Raw genomic sequence first — 26,529 nt, 5'->3', positions numbered from 1 at the left:
AAAATCTGGTCTAGTGCTGTTCTCTCACGTAGGTACACTGAGGCTATTCAGTGAATGTTGTAGAAAGTACCACATTGTTTCGCTATAAAAAGAAATACTGTTCTTATTTTTAAAGAGTGGGACAACAAACCAGCTGTTTCTGGTTTGAATCAATTTCACTTAGTGATAAGTGTCTTTCAAATGCAGTTTTATAGAAAACACTACTTTTAAAGTACTGTGGACCTTTGTGCTCTATACTTAAACACAAAATTTAAAAAAATAATGTGTAGTATTTTATTTTTTCAATGTACTTAAGTACTTGTAAAATCTTTAAAAATAAAGTACCCGAGTACTTTAAAGTATTTTACTAAACTTCAAATACTAGTTAAAGTTACACTGTACCTTAGAAAACTAAACTGGGAATAAGGACTTAAGTAAATATGAGGTCAAAGTAGCTAAAGGCAGATGTCACAAAAGTCAAGCATTTTTCTCTAATGGCACTGACAGATTCCTTACTCCAACTTTATCAAATTTTATTTAACATTTGATGCTAACAGATAAGCCTCTTTGATTTCAAAACCAAATGCAGATGCTAGAAGTAGTGATTTAGAATAGTGAAGGTAGACTACCACAGGTGTGACACACTGGTAGCGAATGGTGATGGCTGAAAGAGACAAAACCTACTAGACCTGGACTCGAGGACTCTGCAGACCTTACCGTGAGGGTCCACACGTATGGGTAAGCCCCCGAAGTGTTATGTAATCCAGCAAGGTAGAGCAATGAAAATAATATTTACCAAGTTAAAAGAGACCATAAGGCATCAAACTAAGGTAAAATGTGCTTTTTGTACTTAAGGAGGTTGTAAAACTAATTATAGGCTGGACCAGAAGGAAAACCTAGTTTATTTCCATAAGTATGAATTGTACAGAGACATTCCTTGACCCAAAGATACTATTTAAAATAAAGCTCAAACAAGAACCACTTAACCACATAGAAATAATAATCAAATTCTCATAAGCTCTTCGGGTTACAAAGAAGAAATCAAAATAACAGTTATTGACTATTAGAAAAACAAATACTAATATATTAATAAATTATATTCGGAAGCAAACACTTAAGTATTTTTATACTGCATTTTCATTATCAAACTGGAAAATGAAAGAGCATGAAGTAAGAACTTAACTCATGATGCTAAAACAAAACATGAAAGGATGAGGAAGTAAATAACACATAAATAAGCAGAAATTAGTGATTGAACAAATACAGAATTGAAAAACTAGGTTTTTATGAGTGGGGGAGGGCAACACAGCTCTTTTAGGATTTTAAAGAAAAAGAGAACAAAAATATAGAATCGAAGAGTTTTTAAGTTAAAAGAAAAAAATTATGGTAGTAGGTTTGAAATTCCAGATGAAATGCATGACCATTTAGAAAATACATAAATTAAAATTTTAATCAAGAATTAGAGCTGTTGAATCAAACTATTATTAAAAAATAAGAAAAATGTTATTAAAGGGCTGTCCTCCAAAAGGCTCTGGGATTAGTCAAGGAGACAAGCTAATTTGTTCTTCTAAGGAACAGATAACATTCTTTAAAGATTTACAAAGCATAGAAAAAACTATGTAGCTTCTGTGTTTATTTTTATGTGATGAGTACATCTTGACTGATGTTTTACAAAGAAATCCCACAAAATGAAAGAGGCCATCCTCTCTTATAAGTGTAACTATAAAAATTCAAAATAAAATAATAAAAGAATCTTTAGTAATAAAATAAGTAAATAATAAAATAATAAAATTTAACTGTCACAAAGTAGGATTATTATAGGAATTAAAAAATGGCTTATAGTTAGAAACTATATATCACACTAGTAAATCAGGGGAAAGTCATGTTCAAGGTTGCATAGTTTATAAGTGGCAGAACTAGGTGTCAAACTCAGTTTTGTGATGCAAAAGTCAGCCAGTCACTGTTCATCCCTGGGAAGTCACTCTTATTTCTCCTTACAAGTTAAAACACTTATCCTAGACTTCTCTGAGTTCATCTACCTTGCCCTGTCTCCCAGTTTTATCTCCGTGCCCTATCTCCCAGTTTTATCTCCTCTCTCTTGCTGAAATAGCTCCAAGAGAAGAGGCATACAATCTTCTGATCCAGTCTAGGTTCCTGACTGCATATTGTCCATTTGTCCTGTGAGTGATTACTGAGTGTCTGCTCAGGACCAGCCATTGTGTTCGTATCTGGGGAGACAAAGGTTCTTTACTGAAAAAGTTCCTGGACTATCAATACTTCTCCATACTGTAAGAAACTAGTTTTGAGAGGATGTAATTGTTTCCTTTTAATGGTCATTTTTATTCTATATTAGAAAATAGTATCTATCAGTTCTTGGATTTGATGCGTTACTGCTTAAAATAAAAAGTTAAATTGAGTAAAATACATAAATAAAACATTAATATTCCACTAATATGGGGAAAACCTTGAAAGGAAACAAAGATTGGGAAAGATCATATGGTATAATTGGGAGCTCAGACAGTGAGAACAGTATTTTTTATGGAACTGAAGTGTGTCTGTGTGTCTTTATAGCTTCTGCTTTATAGTTATATACAGTTACATACATATAGTTAAATATAATTTTTCTCTAAAGAGATAAAGCATTAAGTCTGGTCCTTCCACCACTGAATAGCTTTTCTCAAAAGATGATGGAAAATTAAAAACTCAGAAACCTAGACATGGAGGGATACTGATTAAACAATTGATTAAATAATATGTTTGTTAAGCCAATAAAATACATTATAGTTAATGATGAAATATATGCTGTTTTATTGAAATCAGGAATGAGTCAAAGATGCCTGCCATTACCATTACTATATAACTTTTCCTGAAAGCTCTAGCTAGTGCCATTAGATAAGATAGGGCAATGAGAGTTACACAAATTTCAAAGGAGTATGCTTTTTTCCCTCCCCAACCTCTTTTTTTCCTTCTTTCTTTTCCCTCTTTGGTAAGTAAGCTACCTAAAATCTAAAATTATCAGTGGAAAACATTTAAAACTAAGGAAAAATTTTAGAAAGTTGTCTGGGTATAAAAGTTAGTATGCACACACCTGTTAGAATGATTAAAATTCAAAACCCTGATAACACCAAATGCAGGCAAGGGTATAGAACAGTAGGAACCCTCATTCATTGCTGTTGGGAATGCAAAATAGTACCTCAGGTGGGCAGTTTCTTGTAAAACTAAACATATTCTTAACCATACAATCCAGTCATCACACTCCTGAGTTGAAACTTTATATTCATACAAAAATCTTCACAAGATTGTTCGGATCAGCTTTATTCATAAATGTCAAAACTTGGAAGCAAACAAGATTTCTTTCAATAGGTGAATGGATAAACAAACTGTGGTATACCCGTACAATTTTGTTCAAGGATGAAAAGAAATGAGTTAATTAAGCCATGAACGGTTATGGGGGAAATATAAATGTATATTGCTTAGTGAAAGGAGCCAGTCTGAAAAGGCTACATCCAGTATTATTTTAACTATATGGCATTCCAGAAAAGGCAAAACAATGAGACAATGAAAAAAAAAATCAGCTGTTAGAAGTTTGGGATGGGGAAGGAGGAAAGATAAAGTGGAGCATAGGATTTTGTAGGGCAGTGAAAATATTCTGTATGATGTAGTAATAATGGACACGTCATTATGTTTTTTTGAAGCCCATAGAACTGCACAACCCAAAGAGTGAACCCTAATGTAAACTACAGACTTTAATAATGTTAATAATAATTTATCAATATTAGTTCATCAGTTGTAACAAACGTACCTCACTAATGTGAGATGTAAATAATAGGGGAATCGGGAGAGGAGAGGGTCACAGGAGACATGAGAACTCTACGTCTGATCAGTTTTTCTATAAATCTAACTTAAATTGTTTTTTAAAAAGTCTGTTAACTAAAAAATTTAATATGGAAAAAATCTGCATCTTTGCCTCTTAGCCATTTTAGGCCACCATCATCTGCTTCCAGATCAGTGCAGTCTGCAGGGGACGGGGGAATAGATGACTCACTGGTGTGAGAAAGAAAATATTAGAATGTCTGTTAGTGTGTAATTTTTTTAAAAAAAGGATTTTTTTCCAATATTTAAAGCATGAATAGGCATTGAGGATATCACTCAGTTTTTTGGGTCACAGAGTCTGTGTGGTGCAGGAGTCGTGCTGAGGGAGGAGAGTATGAGCTTGCCGGGCTGGGGCCCCCTTGCTAGCCTCATGCTGTTGTACATGTCATGTTATTTATAAACTAATCTTCATGGTGGGAAGGTGTGCATATCTGCAAAGACATTGCACATTGACTATGATAAAAATATAAGCACCATGAACTACAAGAAAATAGCAAAGTCGACAGTTATGGTCTTAGTGTAAGCTTTTTGTCAGCCATGTTGTAAGACACAATGAGATCTGATAAGAATTGGAGCCCCAAAAGAAGTTATCAGACTACTTGAAATAAAGATTTACATCTACTTTTACTAATAATATACCATTAATAGCTAAAACGTATAAAATGTTTGTTTCACTTTATCATACATTTCAATTTCAATTTTGAAAAAGTACCCATGAATACAATAGCATATGTTATTTACAGTTATGAGCACTGGAGTCAGCTCTTTCCTTTCACTGATAGAGTTCTGTGATCAGATTCCCTTGGAGATTGCTGCTCTGGGTTAGTCTGCCTGGCTTTCCTGCCTCTGGTCTTGCTTTTCTTCAATCTGTTCTCCATATCAGCCAGGGAAAGCATTCTAAAATGTAACTCTGATTCTATCAATTTCTTGCTTGAAACAGTTTATTTCTGTGTTTTATGCTAAGGGCCAACTTCAGTTCTGTAAGATACGCTGATATGGGGGTCCTGTCTAGACGACTTTCGTCTCTCCCTTCAATAGGCTCTATCTTTCTATTTATTTGGGCATGTTGAGCTGTCACTTCTTCCAAGAGACCTTTTTTTAATCCCTAAACCAGGTGAGGTACACCCTCAGGCAGCCCATTGCCCCATCTGCTTGGTCTAGACTGTTGCTGTTTGCTTGTCTCCATTGTGACAAACTTCAGCAAGGATCTTCAGGACTTACCACCATGACTGTTCCAGTGTATGTAACACATATGAGTAGATAAGTTCATTAAAGCCTGTTTTAGAAGGAAAATGATGGGGGAAAAGGACTTTGTACACTGGTAATTAATTGATAAAAGATATAAGCTTCTTTATCCCTTCATCTAAAATATGTTAGATGAAGGATTATAAAAAATGCTATTTTTTTTGCCAAACTTTGATTCTTAACTCTTATGATAACTTTTTAAAGGTAACATCACGTATTGTTACTAATAATACATGTATTGAAAGGCAGCGAAATGTGCAATAAATTAACTTAGTGTAAAATAGTTAAAAGTTACTTTCTAACTTCCTCCGAAAGTGTTGGTCTTTGTGACCAGTTTTACGATCTATGATAAGGATCACTAAGGCTTTAGATGGTGGGAGTTTTTTTTTCTTATGTTTAAGGAGATATTTACATCATAAAAACTAAATTAAACCTACATTGTGGGAAAAGCTGCGTGGCTGATGACCAGAAGGTAAATATGACATTTTGGGGGGTGGGTTATTTTCTGGGTTCTACAAAGAGGAATGGACAAATGGACAAACAGATGGACGTTTCTCTCTCTCCCCCCAACCCCATTCCCGTACCTGATGTTTTCAGGAAAGCACTCTTTTGTGTGTGGAGGTGGGACCTCGCTTAAGAATGTGTGTTTTTGAGTCTGATGCGTCTTGGAGCTCTTGGTGGAAACTTGCAGCCATAGGAGCTTCTTTAATCCGGTTCTTGGAGGGCCCTTGGTCTGTGGAGTTGAGTCTCTGCTGCATGAGTTAGAATTGATTGCTCATAAAACTAAATACTAGTAGAGGCTGGGCTTCTAGGAGTATGTGGTGAGGTGTGGCAATATTTTTCATACTGTTTGGGGCTGCTTTCCACACGATTACTTCTCAGTATTAGTGATCATAGTACGTGTCTCCTGATCCTTTGGATATTACCCTTCTTTCCCTCCTTGGTTTAAAACAGTTTATTGTAGAGGAATCCCCTTCCCTCCCCTAGTATATTGCAACCTTTAGTCCTTGATCGAAGTGGCAACTTCTATTCTTCAGAAAGGGGAGGACCAGTTAGTTCTATAATGTAATGTTGTCTGATTATTGTTTGATTTTGGACAGTATCATGTCTTCCCTTAATTATTCATTTCTCTGTTTGCCTGTGTCTCTCTTCCCTCCCTTTCCTTCCTGACCCCCTTATTTTATGTTTGATTTTTAAATGGTATTCCCAACTTGTTGATAGTAAATATAATTGGATATTTCTAGAATGGTATAGACTTTAAAAAGCAGTTATATATCAAAATACTGGTATGTTAAAGAATGAAAGCTGTTAGTATTAAAATAAAACTATCTCAGAATTTTACTTTAATTTGCTGAAATTTCCTATAGCCTACGTCTCTGAACATACGTACGCTGCTCTAACTTCCTCTACCACATCCTCCAGTGCACCTTACTTGGAAAGTCAGACAGCGTTGTCTGATGTGTGGTGCAGTTGAAGCTGAGCGTACAGCCTTCTCCTGACTTCAGTCACCCCCATTCCTTGCTTTTTCCTGCTGTTCTGGGCCAAGTAACTCAGTTTTTCCACATTCAAATCATTCCCTGCCCCCAAATTTATTACTGGCAGCTGCTCCCACACATTTAAAAGCACAAAAATTTAAAGATTAGCCTTCAACGTAGAGGGACGTCTTTGATCTGTGGGCTTTATGTTGGATATTCCTTTTCATTACATGGCACCTGGTGGAATTAGTGAGTGCTTCCCATGTGCCAGATACTGTGCTGAATGCTGTGAGGTCGCAAAAATGTAAGTCTTTTACTTTTTTTGTAGATTCTTTAATTTCCCCACAGCTTTTCTGTTTTGTTACTAGTTTCTGTGTTTCATCTTCTGTCTACATAATTGAGCATTGACTGTAACTAATAAATATAAAAGACGTTAAATATTTTGTCCTTTTTTGCATACATTTTTGTTTAGTTCCTAAACTCTGTATTTCCAGGTTCCAAGCTAAAATGAGCTCTCACACCTACTTCAAGTGTAGCTACAAAGAATCAGGAAAATATATTGTCCTTTTTATTTTTCTTTTTGAGTGCACAGGAACTAAAACGTGTGGTTCAAATGACTGGCAGTGTCTGTAAGAGTGTGTACTGTAGCTAAGTTTCTCTTCAGCCTCCAGAGCCATCATTATGCTAGAAATCTACTGCACGTTCACAGGTAAGGGAAGTAAATGTGCTGTTTAATTGTGCAATTACTTCTCCTGGCGTGGATGTTTTTACTTTAAAGTGGAGTGGAGGCAGGAACAGATAAAAAATTATGTGGCAGTCTGGATATCAGTAAAAGCCATTAATGATTTTTGATTAACATAAGTAAAATTCACATTTATTGGGCGTACAATTCTAGGAATTTTGACCCATGCACAGAGTCATGAATACACCACCACAGTCAGGACACAGAGCAGTTCCATCCTTCCAGAAAAACTCTTTGTAGTTACAGCCTCCCCCATGACTGACACCTGGTGACCACTGATCTGTTCTCTCTCACTATAGTTTAGCTTTTTAAGAGTGTCATTAAAATGGAATCATAACCTTTTGAGACCGTCTTCTTTCACTCAGTATAAGCCTTTGAGAGTCATCCAATTTTTAAGTGTGCCTTTTTATTGCTCTGTGTAATATTATGGGGTATGGATGTACTACAAGTGTGTTTATTCATTCACCCATTGAATGCTATTTGAGTTGCTTTCAGTTATGAGTTGCTGTGAAGAGAACACTCTTGTACAGTTGGTTTTTTTAAATTTACATGTATGTACTGTTCATCGTTTCTAAGAACAGTTTAGAGCTTTAGCTTTTTATACTTACATAGTTACCAAAGGAATAAATCTAACCACAAAATAAGAATCAACAGAATGCAGTAATCCAATCATAAAGAACAGTCAGAAGTGCTTACACATATTCAAGAAATCAGTCATCTAAGTTATAAATAATAAGTTCGTTTGTGTCTTTTTTTTTTTTTCAGATTCCACATGTAAGTGATATCATATGGCATTTTTCTTTCTCTTTCTGGCTTACCTCACTTGGAATGACAATATCCAGGTCCATCCACTTTGCTGCAAATGGCATTATTTTATTCTTTTTTTTGGCTGAGTAGTATATCCAGTCTGTTGATGGACATTTGGGTTGTTTCCATGTCTTGGCTATTGTAAATAATGCTGCTGTGAACATTGGGGTGCATGTGTCTTTTTGAATTATATTTTTCTCTGGTTATATGCCCAGGAGTGGGATTGCTGGATCATATGCTAAGCCTATTTTTAGTTTTTAAAGGAATCTCCATATTGTCATCCATAGTGGCTGCACCAATTTACATTCTCACCAACAGTGTAGGAGGGTTCCTTTTTCTCCACACCCTCTCCAGCATTTATCATTTGTAGATTTTTTAATGATGGCCATTCTGGCTGGTGTGAGGTGATGTCTCATTGTAGTTTTGATTTGCATTTCTCTAACAATTAGTGATGTTGAGCATAGACACGTAGATCAATGGAACAGGATAGAAAGTCCAGAAATAAACCCATGCCTTCTTGTCAATTAATCTATGACAAAGGAGGCAAGAATATATAATGGAGAAAAGACAGCCTCTTTAATAGGTGATTCTGGGAAAACTGGACAGCTACCTGTAAAAGACTGAAATTAGAACATTCTCTAACACCATACAAAAAAATATACTCAAAATGGATTGAAGACTTAAATGTAAGACTAGATACTATAAAACTTCTAGAGGAAAACATAGGCAGAACACTCTTGGACATAAATCACAGCAATATATTTTTTGAACCAGTTCCTGGGGTAATGGAAATAAAAGCAAAAGTTAAAAAATAGATCTAATTAAACTTAAAAGCTTTTGGACAACTAAGGATACCATCATGTACAGGTTTTCATGTAAATCGTAGGTTTTCATTTCTCTTCTATCTAGGAAAGTGATTGCTGGGTCATATGGTAAGTGTATGCTTAACTTTGTGAGAAACTTCCAAACCATTTTCCAGAGTGGTTGTACCATTTTGTGTTCCACCAACAATGCATGAGAGTTTTGTTTGCTCTGCATCCTCGTCAGCACTTGTATTGGCCATATTTACTTTAGTCATTCTAATAGGTGTGTAATGATAGCTCATTTTGTTTTTAATCTACAATTCCTTAATGGTGCTAGATGTTGAAGAGCTTTTCATATGCTTATTTGCCTTTTGTTGATCCTCTTTAGTAAACTTCCTATTTAGGTCCTTTGTTGATTTTTAAAAACTGGATTATTTTCTTATTGCTGAATAGTAAGAGTTGTTTGTATATTCTGGATATAAGTACTTTGTCTAATGTGAGTTGCAAATATTTTCTCCCAGGCTGTGGTTTGTCCTTTATTCTCTTAACAGTGTATTTTAGAGAGTAAAAATATCTTATTTTCATAAGGTCCAATTTGTCAATATTTTTCTTTTACAGATTGTTTCTTGGTGTCTTGTCTAAGAACTTGGTACCCAGTTCATGAAGATACTTTCCTTTGTGTGTGTGTGTTTTAAGCCTTACAGCTTTTCATTTGTAACTAGATCTATTATTCATTTTGAGTTAATTTTTGTTAAAAGTATAAAATTTAGGTTTTGGGTTTTTTTTTTTTTTAGCATATGTATGTCCTATTATTCAAACATCATTTGTTGAAAAGACTATCCTTTCTCTATTGAATTTGATCCTATGTCAAAAATAAGTTCTTCCTATTGGTGTGGCTCTATTTCTAGACTCTCTATTGTGTTTTGTTGATCTGTGTGTCTGTCCATTTGTCAATATCACACTGTCTTGATTACTGTAGCTTTATAGTAAGATCAAAGTTGGGTAATACAAGTTCTCTAGCTTTCTTTTCTTTTTCAAAATTGTTTCTATTCTCATTCCTTTGCCTTACTACGTATTTTACAATCAGCTTGTCTATAGCTACAAACAGTCCATTGGAGTTTTGACTGGAATGGTGTTAAATGTATGGATGAGTTTGGGAAAAATTGACCTTTTTACAGTTTTGAGTCTTCTAATCCATGAAAATTGTATGCGTCTCCATTTAGTTAGGTCTTCTTTTATTTCTTTTATCAGTAGCATACAGGTTTCAGAATATAGATCCTATGTAGATTTTTATGGAATTATAACCAAGTAGTTCATTATTGTGATATTGTAAATTTTTCTTGGCTATTAAATAGAAACATTTTTTATTTTTGCAAAAGGAAATTACAAAAAGATAACTTTCCTTCTTTGCATTAAGAGACTCCTTCCCTGATCCTTGACCCTGAACTACGGGGCTTCTCCTTGCACTCTCTTTTTGCATCCATTATCTGCTTCTGAGTTTTGGGCTGCTTTGAGTCCTGGCTGGGGAATACTGATGGGAAAAAGTGGTTAACTCATTGCCAATTCAATGGTACTTTGACTTCTGGTCTTCTTCAGTCTACCTGCTCCAGTTTACTCTCAGAATCCTCCAACTGTTGCTTCATGCATTCTGTCCAAGTTTCATAGTGGTATTTTCTTGGAAAGACAGTAGAGTGTGCTTACCTCATTTTCCCTACAACTAGAACCGAGACCAGTTTCTCTTGAAGTGACTGTAATTAAGTGTTTTTAGTATCACATATCAAATTTTGTTTGTTATTAGCAGGCAGTCCATCTGTGTGTTGAGATCTTGTAACATTTCTCCTTTGTCTACTCTCTGTTAGGAAAATTACAGCACAACTCTTTTCCCAACTCTGAATACCCAACTCATATTTATATTCTTAAAGTATTTACTAAAGGAAAATATAACATTTTTGGCTTAAATAATTGGAATTGAATATGTGATGTCAGAGTAACATATTTATGACAATTTTCCTTAAGGAAGACAAGTCATGAGAAATTATATTTGAGTTGTTTAAGACTGCTTATGCTGGCAGTCTTGGCAAACTTTAGAAGGGATTGGAGAATTGATATTTTAAAAATAAATCTATGTGTATAAAACAAATTGTGGGAAATTTGATGTTATACATTTTAAAAAATTTATAGAAATAATGAGATGTAGAGGCGTATATTTTAGAGAAGGATGAACTTCTTTAATTTGCATAAACATTTCAGATTTTATTTACTTTTCATTCACTGCTTTAAAAAACAGCTAGTTTATCCAGAAATTCTGCAGTAAGAGTTTTAGCAATTTTTGTGTTGAAATTAGTGCAAATACATTTTCTTTTAAATTTGTTGGCTATTTTTGTGTTTAAAGTTTGTTTTTGGTGTGCCAAGCACAAACCAATACAACCATGGATTCTTGACCTCATCTCCAGTAATAATAGATCCTTTCATTATAAATTTTAATAATTCTGTAGTCAAGCATAATCATTTAGGAATAAAAGTATATAGTTTCAGTTTCAATCTGATTTCCCTGAAACTGAAAATACTTAGTAACATTTGTGTCTGTTATAGCAGATGGCGAAAAAGAAAAAACAAAGGAGAGGCCAGTTCTTTGGTGGGGGAAGGAAGTATTCATTTGCTTTTTCAAAAGTGGGCAAAGAATCCTCTATATTCTCTCCTGCTTTTCTTGGAAGAGAAATGTACGTTGGTTCAAAAAATATAATCGAAACATCTTGAAAAGTCTAGCTGACCAAATATTTCAGTTATGCCTCATTTTGAGGAAGGATGGGCGTCTAAAGGGAGGACTGGGTAGATGGCCATGATGAAAGGAAGGTGCATAGACTCTGGGGTCAGAAAGATCCCACAGGATTTATTTGGACATTTTTGTCAACCAGGTGAGCTTGTGAAGGTATTAGACTGATAGGAGAATAAGTTGCAGAATAAAACATCATAAGTCAAGTGGTGATTGTATGAGTTTTTCACTACATGTGCCTGAGAAAACTGACCCTATTAATTAGCATCTGTGTGGGTCCCCAAAGGAGATACAAACCTCACAGTAGGTTAAATGGGAAGTTTAATATAAAGAATTATTAACTATGAACAAAGAGTATAATACAAGGGCACACTCTGTAGTACTGTAGGGCAGAGGGAGAGTCACCAAGGAAGGACAAGCTAGCAAAGGGGTCAGACTTCCTTGAAGATGTGGATCAGTCCCTGGAGAGCGGAGACGCTTGCTGGTTTAGCCTAGCTGGAGCTGCTCTGGAGTTTCTAGATAAGCAATAAGCTACTCTTCACAGTGTAGGTGTGGAGCAGGTGTGGACTGGCAGTGGGAGTCTGAGTGCTGGAGGGGGCAGAAGTCCTTCCCAGTGCCTGGGATGGTGGGAATAGGGAGGGTGGTGAAGGGTTGGGGAGGTTGAGTTGTTAGTCACACAGGTGACTGTGTGCAGGCCATGAGGGGCTTTGCCCAGAGAATCAGACACCAGCATAGGCAAGAGATCTTCAGTACATTTGGTCTGGGTTAGGGGGGTGTGCTCAGCAAGGAGCCTCAGAAGGAGGCAGCAAGGTAATGCCGGGATGGTCTATGCCCATGGCTGGGTCTACCAGATGTCTTCACCTCTGCACCCCAGACTCCCCAGACCAGGCTGGAAATTCTAGGAAACCCCTTCCTCTTCAGTGTCCCAATGCTCTCTAAATGAAAGCTTAGTATCATGCCCACTTTAAAGGAGGGATGCTTAAAAGGAATTCTGTTGTTTATCTCAGGGCATTGAAGAGTGCATTTGGAACTGAGAGGCACTAAATTGATAACTCACAGGGTTATGAGGGGTTATGCCAGCGTATCAAATCTAGACATTATGCATTCTTCTATCTGGAGATTATCTCTATGTACCCTTCAATGTGTAGAATTCAAGATCTGTTTATTCCCACACACATCTGTTCCTACCCAGATGAAATGCTGTTTTGGTCATGCTGGTTTATCAACTGCTTTTTTTCTGTTAGTGCTCTTCACCTTTCCACGCTGGTACATTTTCAGTTTGTGTGATACCTGGTCCATTCTCACGTTAGCTCAATTGTCTCTAAAACATTTACATACTTTGTTCTAATTAGGATCTAATCTGGGACTTTGTTTTGCGTCTGGTTGTGTCCTATAAGCTTCTCAAGTAATGACACTGACTTTTGAAAGGACCTAGCCATTTGTCCTACAAAATATTGCATTTTCTGTTGCTTCCTTTTAGTGGTGTTCGCTTGTTCTTAAATCTCTCTGTATGGAAAAGTTAAATCTAGGCAACATGGATTCAAGTTGAGTGGTTTTGGACTAGAAGATATTGTCGATGGCATATATTCCGTAGTTTGTCTCATTAGGAGGCACAGTGTCCAGAATGACCGTCATTCATGTGGCATCGTGCTCTTTGGACCACAGTGCCGTTGCTGCTTTCTTAGTCTGCCGGCTTCTATTTCTTGTATTTGGCTTTATTGCATATGGAAGATCATAATGTTTCAGCACGATAAAAACCTTTATACATTTCTTCTCAAAGTTCTTTTCTTCATTGTCTCGGGAGAAACTTTGAAATGATTTTTAAGGTTGTCAGTACACTATTTGCTTTTCAGATCTTCCTCTAAAATTAAGCATGTATTATTTTAGACTTCTTAATGTAGGAAATTCGGTCTCAAGAAAATACTGAAGCATCTTAGGTATTTTAGATGTTTGTTCTGTGTGATTTTTTTAATAAGATATTATGGCAATTTAAAGCCCCCCCCCCCTTTTCTTTTCTCCTTTGTGACATCTTTATTTTTCTACCTGGTATATGAACAATGTGAACACGGGTCGGAAAAATCAGCTACACTGAAACACTCGAACCAGTTTTAAAACAGAGGGGGCACAGACATGGAGAGAGAATGGTAGAATTCCAGACCAGCTTTCTCCAAAGGGCTTGTCATCCAGGCCTGAAACCACAGGGTACGCTGGGCAGGGTCATGCAGTGTGGACTCGGGGCAGGAAGGACTAGGACCAGTCACAGCAGAGACTGCGGCTGGGCATGAGTTTCTCGGCTGCTGGCCTCATGCTACTTGTTGAAGTCGATCAGCCCATTGGAAGAATCCTGAGAAGTCATTGGGTTTCTGCCATCAAGCTCAGGCTCAGCTTTCTTTGCATGAAGTCCTGGAGAGAGGTTATTTTATGGGGAGGTGGTCATTGGGCAGTCTAACTACTCCTGGTGCAAGAAGGGGTTAGTACAAATTTGCAATGGTAAGTTTAATAAAATATAATATGGAATAAGTGGAAATGATTAGTAGTAATGACATGAAAAACATTTAAGTGGCATTGAATTCATTTTAATTTTCTAAACCCTGAGGGAATTGTGTATTTTTATCAAAAAGTAAAAACTGTCATTTTCCTTCTGTACTTTCTTCTGCCTGTCTCCATCTATCTCTCTATGTGTGTATACACATATACATAAACATACACACATATATGCGTAACAAATCCCCTTCTGTTGAAGACTTTTCAGCTTATATCCTTTCAGCCTTGTCAATGCTTCAAAATACTGTGCCACTTTTTAAAAAAAATGTAAAGGCTCTCCTTTTAGGATGTTGTTATGAAGGAGTAACTTGACAAGAAACATCTTGGGTAGTTTCCCTTTCAAAATAAACACATTTGATTCCTTGATATGTGGAAGCAGCTTTTCCCTAGAGACGAAGATGAGGAGAGTCCTAGAAGGAAGTGGGCTTAGTGAAGACTGGTGACTGTGATAAGTATTTCTCACCATTCACTTCTGTTTGTATTGGCTTTTGCTGTTGGCGTTGATTTAGGAGGCTTAGGAATTCATATTCTTGGCTTTTCTGAACAATACTAGGTCTTAAACACTAGTACTTGTTGGGTGGGGAAAGGATTTGTGAGTTTAACAATGCCTTTTTTTTTGCGTATAAATGATATTGGCTGAATAAGAAAACACTCGAGCAACCCAAGGCAGGGAGGGTGGAGAAAGGGCTGGGGTGCTGGGAGGGGTGTCTGCGTCTTTGAACCAAAGCACTTGGTATATGTGTGTGTGTTGGGGGTGAAATTGCCTTGTGACTCCTGGGGAGTTTAAGTACCTGTGCCATGTCTGTCCCGAGCCCCAGTTAGTCCTGTTCTTTCTCCTCCCTTCATCTCTGACTGTACTGTTCAGGAGCATGCACTTGACTCAACAATGGAATTTGCCAAATGGTATGAAATTTGCTGAGCCATCATGGTACCTAAAGTAAAGCGTCACTGAAATGTCAGAATTCTAAGTATGGTATCGTACAACTTTTAAGGATGTCTGCATATCCCTCACCTGATTTTTGTCTTCTTTACCTGCCTCACCCCAACCCCTCCCTCAGATCACCTGAAATGAACTTTTATTTGTATACTTCTGAAAATTCTTATCCGGACCTCCCCCTAGTATAAGATAGCCCTAAAACTCAAAGACATTCCTCCCACCCTTCATATGTAGCATTTAGACAAGGGCAGTTTTCTTTGATTTTACATCCATGGAATAATTTACATATACATAATTTAAGCCTTATAATAACAGGTAAGAATAGGTACTACTCTCACCAGGATACAGATGAGAAGCCTGTGGCTCAACTTCAGTTTTGAGGTTTGAATTTTTCCTTTTAAAGTAATTGGTGCATTAAAAAGGCAGTTCTGCTGTTACTTCCTTCAAATTCATTCTTCTTCTAAGTATTTGTGACCTGGTGCTTGTAATGGAAAACCATGTGATAGTGGGGGAGGGCAAGGTCCTAACTGTGACTGAATAATTAAATAAGTTGTGTCAAAGCTGCTTTAACCATCTTGCAAAGTTTTTCAAATTATGAATTTTAAGATAGACACACAAATCTCTCATCTGTAATTGAAAATTGCTTTTCTAATAAGTGACCCTAATGATTTTCATTCTTTATAACCCTTTACAAAGGAGAATACTTATCTTACTAGTTTTGCAGGTAAGCAAGATGATGCTAATCTCAGCCTGCTGTAAAATATGCACGTATACTTGGTTTTGAATTGCTGAATGCTTCCTCATGCAAATGTCTTCTTACTCTATGACATACTAGGATTTTTTTTTTTTTTTTTTGCATTGTATTCCTCATCACATATAGACCCATTAATACTGGAAGGAGATTTCACATCGAACTTAACATGGAAGCTATAAAAACAAAAATCTGTCAAGGTACATGTTTCCTGGTCACTAACGATCTGAGTCATAAGGATCTGATGCAAGAACAAAGATTAATTAGGGTGAAACATTGTCATAAAAGTCTCTTACTTCTTTTCCTCTGGTATTTTCTGGCAAAATAAAATGTACGTCAAAATCACATGCGAAAATACTTGAAATTAAGTCTTGTTAACTAAAATATGTCACATTTGTAAAAGGTTCAGTTTTACTAGTGCTGGAAATCTAAGATGGTATAAGCCTTTGTTATTTTTATTTTTTTTAAAGAAAAGACCAAACCCTTCCTTTAAAAGGGTTTATAAACCACTATCATGTAGCAGAGTTTTGTTGCTGCTGAAAAAAAGTTCCATTTATTTCTACAATTTAGTCTACAAGTCACCCTGGGAAGGGATAAATTGAGTATTTTAGAGATTTGAATCACATCCTACAAGGGGTGGGTCTGGCTCATAAGGGCAAATTTCAGAATTTCTGCCCCTCGTGGGGGATCTAGGAGCTTATTATCTCAGGACTTCATTTTGGAATTTAGAAGCAGAAGATAAACTTGATGATTCTTTTTACCCCAGGATGAGTAGTGATCCCTGATTAGAAATTCAGTGGAGTTGTGTGGTAAGAATGTTTATGGGTGGGAACTGCAGGGTGTGTCTCCCACTGGAATGTCTACTCCAAGGAGAGATCCAGGACACCATAGGATTAACCCTGGGGTGGAGCAGCACTGGGTCACTTAGTGTTTCTGAGTGCTGATTTTAGGGCAGGATTTAGCGCATATGCTTATGAGTCTTCTCTCCATACACAAATCAAGAGTAAAAATAGATGTTTCAAAAATTTAAATGTTTTCTGAAAGTCTTACTGAGCCTAAAGAACTTTTAAGAGACTTGAAAAGGGAATTTTTTTTTCTCCCTCACGATGTCTAGTGCTTGTTAAGGTATGTTACATGTGTAATTTTAATACACAGTGTTTAGTAGTGTTTCTGTGTGGTTGGTATTGGTCCATTTGACGGTTGAGGAAATTGAGGCTTACAGAGATGAAATAATTTGCTCAAGGTCACATAGTGAGTCTGAATTGGGCCCTAGGTCTTTTAAACTTGCAGTAGGTGTTTCTTAGTCATGATCCTGTTGTTAAAAAGCTGACCATTTTCAATTATAAGATAACTGAGATCCTATCTCTTCTTTCTGGAGCCAATCTTCTTTCTGGAGCCAATGGGAATTCGTTCCAGAAGTGAACCTACTCCTTAAAATAACCTCCCTTAGGTGTTTATCAGAGAAGGATTTGGATTAAAAAAATAAAATAATTGAGCACTTATCTTTTTAAGTATTTTAATATAAATGTGTGGGATCAATTTTCAGTTTCAGAGCATAAAAGAAAAACTCGCAATTTTAAACAGAAAAGGGAATAAAACTTATAAAAATGTTGGCAGTTTGGAGCAGCAGGACCTAGGCTGGGCCTTCAGATGTGGTCACACTGTTTGTCTGGCCTGCCAGACACACTGCTGCCTCTGTGACAGTCAGAAGCTGCCCTCAGAGTGTAGCTGGGAACCAGGAATCACCATGATGTCACTGCAAATGTGGCTCAGAAACCACTGTGTGCATTGTGCATTCATCCCAGGGGGCAAAAAAAAAAAAAAAAAAAAAGTGTCCCAGGGTTTGCTTTGCTTTTTCATACTCATGAAATTAGTTCCTGGGCAATGGGGTGCTGGGCAGCAAAGCCCAGTGTCTCATGACTTTGCTTAGTCCACCTTCTTCTTCCTGATCTCATGCCTGCATATGTGATTAGCAGCCCCCTAGTTTCGAGGGAGCCTGGAAAAAATAATGTATTGGGTTTTGGCCTCCGTCATACAGGAAGGCATACAGGAAGGTAGTTGGTATGGAGGTTGAGTGCCAGTTCACTATACCCACCATACCATTACCGAGGAATCCCTGCGATGGAGGAGACCTTGCTTTCTTTTCCATGACCACATTTCCTGACCGTCCTCACCTCTGACCCTCATTAAAATGCCACCTTTGGCCTTTCTGGTCCAGTGGAATATTTTTTGACTTTTCCTTTCCAGTGTTTTGAGTGGGTATACATACAGATGATGAGTTTTTTTTCTTTTTAACAAAATAATTTCTGAGAAACTGCCATCATAATGTATTAGCAGCTCCTAGATATAATCTGTTTGGTGTTAGGATGTGTGTTCATTTTTTTCCTTGCAGTTTTATTGAGATATAATTGACATACAGCACCATGTAAGTTTCAGGTGTACAGCATAATAATCAACCTTACATATATCATGAAATGATTACCACAGTAAGTTTAGTGAGCATCCATCATCTCATACAGACTAAAGAAAAGAAAGAAAATTTTTTTTTCTTGGGATGAGAACTCTTAAGATTTCCCTTCTTGACAACTTTCATATGTAATATACAGCAGTGTTAATTATATCCATCATGTTGTACATTACATGCGTAGAGTTGATCTTATAACTGGAAGTTTGTACCTTTGACCACCTTCATCCAATTCTCCTTCCTCCCACTTCCTCCTCTGGTAAACACAAAGATACTTTTTAAACCATGCCATTAGGAACTGTTTCAGTGAATGAATACTATTAAAAGAAATATTTGGTTAATATGTGCAGTTATACTTTTTTCTTTAATTTTGAGAGGTTGGACATTATAAAAAGTGGGACGAGAGATGCCAGAGCTAAACTCTTATCTCTTAATTCCAAAGTACGAGAAAAAAGCATTTAGCAACGTAACTCTAGGAAAGTGTCCTAAATCTATTATGTCTCCGAGAGAGTATTCTGCCGAGTACTTTTTCAAAGGTAAGCTGCGGAGAATCAAGTGTGTATACAGTAGAAACTTAAATGTGTATGCACCTTTTTTTCTGAATGGCAAGTAATTTAGATGTGGATTTTCCTGGAGATTTCTGATGGGAGTTACCTTTTGGAGAGCATATTATAAGGCGATAGTTTAAGTTATGCAGAAGCGTGGGAAGGAAGGAAGTTATTCCTAAGCTAGAATTGTGTCTTTTGGCCTTGTTTTAGATCAGGTGCCTAAAACTGTCAAAAGCTGAATTGGCTTCCAGAGAGAAGTAGCGTGTCCTCCAAGCCCTTCCGTCAGTGATCGAGGCCGTGTTATGTAAACCATGTTTTCTTTTTGGAGCTCCTTGCGTAGTCTTTCCTTTTTAATTTTTTCTTACCTTCTTAAAAAGTTTTTATACTTAGTGAGCAAATATAAGATACCAGTTTATAAGTTAAAAGAAAAAAAATTGAATAAGAATGGCAGTCTTTGGTTCACATTTAATTATAGAGAATTTGTATTTATATTTTTATCACCTTCATCTGTTTCCTCTCAATGCATTTGAGTATAAGAAAAAAACAACTGGTAAGCTAAAAAAAACAAAACAGCTGGCTGTTTTGGAAGTATTCATGATTATGTAACTGGCCCAATATGTATAAAACATCCATCAATTTAAGGGCAGGAAAGTAAGTAGTAATCTTAGCTGAGAATTATCCAGTTGTACTCAATTATTACTTATTTTTGAAAACGTCCTGTAAAAGGGGTAATTGCAGAGAGACTATCTGCAATTACAATCTAGAGTTTGATATGAGAAATAGGCTTGCTGATTATAGGTTTTCAAGTAGATATTTAAGTAGGAATTAGATTAATCTTCTCACCTATTCTGAAATCTGAATAGAAATAATACAATGCTGAAAATACGTAGGTTTTTGAGAGCTAGTGGATTGGCTGAGTATTCAGCGGAACCCTCTGAACCTCTGCTTGGTGACAAACACAACTTCCACCTCACACCTCCCTCTCCTTGCCTGTGTTACTCGTTGTCTTCAAGAACATGGCATTTCTTTTGGAAGATGTTTTCCTGATCAAAGTGGTAATATTAATACTATCTTTCCCTGTGCTCTAATTTTGCTTCATATTATCCTATACTCTTGTCAGGATATAAAAAGGCAAGAATTCTCACGACCTTGGAGATTTATATCGGCTGGCCAAACACTCCTGACCACGTTTATAGCTGCCCAGCCCTCACCAGTTTTTTCTCAGCCCTCTCTAAATTGTCATCATGATTTCTACTAAGTTGGAGTATTCGACTCACCTGGTACTCCATCTTAATGTTTTGTGTGTTTTTTTTTAATTTTAAAAAGAAAAACAAACAAAAAACCCCTCCTCTCTCATCCTGCCATCCGTCTCCCTCATCACTGACTGGCATTAGCGTACCTCTGAAATGATACATTTAGGAATTTAACTCACTCTACAAATTGTCTTCCTCCCTTTCTTACTAAACCTATTGTACTGCTCTTTGCATCTCCCAGATATTTATATATATGTATTTTTATTTAGTTGTCTGGCTTCTTATGCATTTATTTCTTTGTTCATCTAAACTCAAGGATCAGTCATTTTAACCCCCTTCAGTAGCTGGCTCAATTTCAAGTTTTCTCTTCTCCCTAGACAAACTTTTGCTCAACATGCCTCCAGCTGTAAAACTGAATCAGCCTAAATTATACTATCTTCCCATTTCAGTTCTCCAGCTGGTGGGTGCTACTGGAGGGAGAAAGTGGGCCTGGGTAACCTGACGGCAGATTCTTTGCATATCTCTCATGTAATTTTCATACCCTCCATGAAGTTACTGTTACCATCTTTTTCTAGATCAAAAAAAAAAGATACAAAGTTACAAAGTTGATTTGATCCCAGGCCTTCTGATGATCCCAGGCCATTGAGCAATAGATGCTGCAGTTCCAAGTGTCTCATCTGCACATCAGTCTTTCTTGGGGAAGAAAGTCTATCTGACCCTGATTGTCAAAGAAGACTCCTGGGCCTCACCCTGAACCAGCTTTAAGCCGCAGTCCCCATAACAGTTCCTATAGCCAGAGTCATGCCAGCCTCAGATTGGTTTGGGCTTCAGTTAATGCCAGTCGCAGTAGTAAGGCTGTGAGAGTTGGCTGCTTGTTTTATGCCAGTTAGGGACCACTTATGTGGCAAGCTTATGGAATCAATCTCATCTAGTCACCGGAGCTGCTAACCTGTGCAAGAGGTAGGAAACGGGTGCTAAGGAAGCAACTGACAAGAGTCAGTTATTTTTATTCAGTGTAAAGAAAGGGCTTCTTACATTTTCAAGTTCTAATAGTTTATTTCAGATTTTGTTACAGAAATTAAGACTAATTCATAAGAGAAGACAGTCTGAAATCAATAATAGAACAATTTTGTAGGGTTTACTTTCCTCAGAGGTCTCTTAAGGGAGTAGGGAAGGCATTACTACAGTAATTCCAAGTTGGGATTTTATGAGCCATAAGCTGAAAGATCAAAGATGCAAAGTTACTGAGATTGTAGGTGAAAGTGTAGCTCAGGTGATTGGCCAAGTTGTTCTATGATGGATGGCAAGTAAACGAGGCTACAGTATTTGAGGGATCAAGTTCACAGAGCAGGGGATGCAGGAGTGGAAAAGGCATAAGAAGTTATAATCAGAGGATGGGGTATTAAAGTTTGGTATTTCTGATGTGGCAAGCTTTCAGGCAGTGACAAGGTCCTGTGGTGATGCAGTCCAGGTGTAAGGAGGCCAGTTCACTAGGTAGGATGCTGAATGAACCATCAGTATGCACACTGAAGTTTACAGAGTACTGACAGCAAAAGGCAGGGAAGTTTGCTGTGAGCCAAATATCAAACTTCTCTATGTTTGTAGAAGGCAACATGGAGTTAAGTGACTAACATGGATAAAATGGCAATGTGCCTAGATGGTGAGACCATTGGAAGAAGAGGCATGGTTGTTAATAAAGTAGAGTCATCCATCAGTATGCACGGTGCAGAAGGGATTCAGGAAAATGCGACTCTGCTCCCTTTCCCTGATCTGCAGAGGCAAGGTGAGAATCAAGTTTGAGACGTTTATGATGGAGATGGTGTAACCGAGGAACAGGCAACATACATTAAGGCAAGGAAGTAGAGGGAATCTTCGTAGAAAATATTAAGAATGGTGTACCATGCTTCTTGGGGATTGGATAGCAGTTCCAAAGGTATGATAGACAGGTATGTGGTTGGTGAGAAAGAACGGGGGAGAGTGATACTCAGGCCACTCGAGGCAGTGATTATGGACTGTGGACCTAAGGGAGATGGAGCTGTGAAATAAAGGCTCTTCATTAGGATCTCTCTGGTGTGATTCAAGATGAGTTATTATTTTATTTTATAAGTGTTATTACTGTTGGTTGCTTGAGTCATTCCTCCTACTCCACCCCGTAAATGAAGCTTCTTTCTTTTCTTAAAGCCCCACTGATGCCTGCCTCTGCTTACACCTCGTTCCTACATTCAGTTTTCAAAAAATGCCTCTATCAGTCCATCTCAACATCTAACATCCACAGCCCATGAGACCATGTCCGCCCTCACCTCCTCCAGGATGTTTTTCTTCATACTTCTGCCCAGATACATACTGTCTGTTTTATTTGTCATGACTTTTAAGATGCTTTGTACCCATGTTATTTTGTGTGTATTTATGGCTGGACTGCATATTTTAGTACATTTCCGGTACTAACATAGTGCCTTGCCCTTTATATGTATAAAACACCTTTGTGAATATGGACTCCATTTGGAGTCCCTTTTATATAGAAAGTGCCCTCCAGTTTGCAGTTACCATCCATGTGTTCAAATATTCTTGATTCACTTCTCCATGCAACAAGGTCGACTTTGTTAACAAGAAATATTCTTATACTTAGGAAAACTGTAAATTGAACTTAAGACATTTATCTGAAAAGTTAGATTTATTATCCTTTTTATGCCATTGCTTCACTTCCATCCCTTTATTTCCTTTAGCCTCCTGTTCTATGCCTGTCTGTGTAAGAATGTCCCCCCTTTGTGGGGAGGGGATTAGGATTCCCTCCAGCTATTTTTTGATTGAAGAAGACCTCAGTTGTTGCCCACATATCAATTTCCTATTTTCTTCCTGGCGAATAAGCCTCAGATGTTATTTTTTCCTTTCTTGGCTTCAACCACCACTGAAAACCCCCCAGTAAATAGATAGCATAGTTAAATGATGACTGAAATATCTGTATAAGGTTTATTTTTGCTACCATAGCAACTGCTAGCAATTACATTGTCTCTCATTTTGGAGCTCCTAGCTCACATGAAATTGTTTGGTGTCACTTCCCCTGCTGGCAGTTGTGACTCTCTCCCTGTTTCATCAGGAAGAGGTTTGCCTATTGTCTTTTTTTTTTTTTTTTTTTTGCTTTAAAAATCAAAACAACACAAACAAAACCACGCACAACCCAACTCTCTAAATCTTTGACTTCATTCATGAGGTTCTAGAAGTTTTCTCATGAATGCACAAATACCCTTATTTTTATATCCATTTACTTTTTATATTCATCTTTTAAAAAATCATTCATTGACTCTTCTAGTACCAAATGAAAATGACAAATTTCCTACCCTAAAAGAATCCACAATGTAGGAAGGGAATAGATAAAGGCCTAGTAAGTATCATATAGAGCTTTTGTGCTCTGGTTACCCATGAGAGGCCTCCTCTGAGTGCTTAGTGAACACAGGACAGTGGGCTAGGAGTTTCCAAAGGGAGGAAGGGGGACGTATTTGAGATGTCTTTTTAGAGGAGTTAATATTAGAACTGGCCTTTTAGAACCAATGCTCTGAACAATGTATATGTGCATATCACCAAGGAATTCATGGAAGCAGCCATGCAAAATAATTATGTATGTGAATCGAGCACCTTCTGCATGCTTTAGCAGTGTGTAAAGAACTTGGGGGACTAAAGAAATATCTAAGAATTATTTTTAAAGGATAGAATTTAAAAGTTAGTTTCACATACATAATGCAGACCTGAAAATATAACAATAAGATGGTCTAGATTATAAGCTTTCCATGTATTTGTGGTGTGACTTCTGCCTGCCCTGCCTGTGGTGATAGCAATCCCTTCTTCAAGGGTCTTAAAGTCTATTTGAAAGTGTAAAACGTGCATAAATGGAAACTTAGCATTTTAGTCTGTCCATAAAGTTAATATGAATGAAATTAGAGATAAGTGCTGTGAACACTGTGAAATGAGAGAACTTGTCATGACCTGAAGAGAGAAAAGAAGCCTGAGAAGGTTACAGTGGTCCACTTAGACCTGCTGTTTCTCCTGCCTGGACCCTGGTCTTACCACCTCCTCTTTATGGCTTGGTTTGGTGACTGTAGAAAGAGTATGACAGTATCCAGTCCTATCAGTAGTGTTTGATGGTTTAAACTTCATTCTTACCTCTTTGTTACAAGAGTAAAGTGTCCGATACCACTGTCTCTAAATATTGGATGTGTCTGAAATGTCTGTGGTGGAGGAGGAGCATTTAGTGTTTGATTCTGGCCAGCCCAGCCAGGACATGTGTTTCTGGCACTCTCTGATTGGATGGCCTTTGTCAGGGCCACAGCCCACAACATGAGAGGTGTGCATCCTGCCTTTCTGAAAGACCTGTGGAATTTTGGTGTTTATAGTTGGATTATTGCTATGGAGGTCCAAAAATACATAGTCATCATAATCACATGCTGAAGACTTAATCTTACCTTTGTAGAATATAAGAAACAATGTTGGAAAGAAGACAATCTACTCAACTGTTGATAACATTTTAAACCTAACCATTTTGTTTAAAATATAACTTTCTTTGGGAAGTTACAATTTTTTAGAAGATAAAACTCACAATGGATTTTCTTACTATTTCAGACAAGCTAAACATTATTTTGTTAAATAAGTTATTATTATTTAATAAGTAATTACATATTGTTATTATTTAATAAGTAATATATTAATAGACATGTTACTTTTGTATCCTAATTGCAGTTATGGAGTGTAAGTCTTTCATCAGACATCTACTTGTTATGTTAATAGCAGTCTTAAAATATATGGCTTTTTTTTTAATTGTGATAAAATACACATAACATAAAATTTACTGTTTTAACCATTTTAACATGCACAGCATTGTAGCATTTAATACATGTGTCATGTTATGCAACCACAACTATCCAGTTCCAGAACATTCCATCATCCCAAGAGGAAACCCGTAACCGTCAAGCAATCACTCCACATCTTCCCTCCCCCAGCTCCTGGCAACCACTAACCTGTTTTCCGTTTGGTTTTTAATGTATATACTTTGATGTCATAGTTTGCAGAATAATGGAAGTACTTAAGTTTGGTCTTTATTGCTCAGTTTTTATAGTGGTATAATAATACTTTTCTATTCAGTGTGTTAGACTCATTTTCTGATCATGTGAGTATTTTTAAAGGAAAAAAAACATTCAGCAACACAGAGTTTCCTTAGGGATGTGCAGCTGTACTTTAGAAATTTTCTTTAACATTAAAACATTAGTAATTTTATTAATGGAGTAAAAAAAAAAAACTCATGAAATTGGAAATAAGTAGGTCAGGCATTTCTTTTAGCTTTTATAACACTGAGAATTAAGTACTATAACCATGCTAGCCGTGAAGATTATTCACACTTCTGTAACCTGTGGAATTCTGAAATTGTAAAGCATGAAAGTAAAAGGCCATGCAGAGTAACCGAGGAATTAAAAGTATCATCTAAATGAAACATGTCCTAAATTACAAGAATAAAAATTCCCTTTTTTCTACTGGATAGTCTTCTCTGAGGCTAAAGAAAAAATATCATTATAAAATATGTGGCTTTGTTCAGGTTTAAAAATTATGTACGTTGATAATGAATAATGTCATCAACTTATTTAGGAAAGCATTTGCACATCTTCCTTAAAAAGCAGTGATGATGTTTGAATATCTTGTTATGCTCTCGATACTGGTTGAAAGTAGGTCTATTTTACTGGTTTTCTCTGTGCGCCTAGTTCCCCTATGCTTTTTTTTTTTTTTTTTTAGCGTTTTGAGTACAGTGCTTATAGATAAGCTGTTTCACAGCTAAGCCCTTTGAAACAAAATCGGGTTGGAAGATTTAATTTGGAGCACATTTAAGAATTAGATTTGACTTTAAGTTTAGCGGATAAGCGTGCAGGTCTGGAGTCAGGCCACTTAGGTTCCCATCCTGCCCCTCATTGTACTACGTCAGTGAGTGACCGCCTCTCTGCACAGTTCTTATCCCTGAGTGTCTTGCAAATAAGCAGAGGGCCTGTTGGTGGGCTGTTGGCAGGGAGAACGGAAGAGGGCCTGAGAGGCTCTCTCCCGAGAGCATGCGCTGCTGTAAGTGTGCTGTGTGTGTGAGCTGCTGCTGGGGACCGGGGGATGCCAAAGCCTGCTTTTATCTAAAAATTGAAATGTTAACCCCACACTTCTACAACTCCTGAGGAAGAATTTCACTTTCACAAAACTGTTCCAACCCTTCTCCGTAAGTGTTCGCATATTGTTTTTCTTTGGATTCATTATTGTAATGTTTTTGTCATATGGATTTGAGCTACCCTCCCCCCCAAAAAAAGACTTTTTGGTTA

The 26,529-nt window shown here is 37.0% G+C and overlaps 1 protein-coding gene across 6 annotated transcripts in view; it reads left to right on the top strand.

Moving 5' to 3' along the window:
- COBLL1 (cordon-bleu WH2 repeat protein like 1) overlaps positions 1-26,529 on the top strand; it is a 141,583-nt gene that overhangs the window by 31,876 nt on the left and 83,178 nt on the right. The window contains exon 1 of one of the 6 annotated variants that reach the window (XM_045507658.2): positions 26,231-26,429. The exons of the other annotated variants lie outside the window; for them this stretch is intronic. The gene's annotated coding sequence lies outside the window, so the exon portion shown is untranslated. Of the gene's footprint in view, positions 1-26,230; positions 26,430-26,529 lie in introns of those variants that run through there. 6 annotated transcript variants of the gene reach the window in all.

This window comes from Camelus bactrianus, chromosome 5 (genome assembly GCF_048773025.1).
Source record: "Camelus bactrianus isolate YW-2024 breed Bactrian camel chromosome 5, ASM4877302v1, whole genome shotgun sequence".
NCBI classification, from domain to species: Eukaryota; Metazoa; Chordata; class Mammalia; order Artiodactyla; family Camelidae; genus Camelus; species Camelus bactrianus.
The sequence above is the reverse complement of the archived record's forward strand: the minus strand, read 5'-3'. Positions and strand labels throughout refer to the sequence as shown.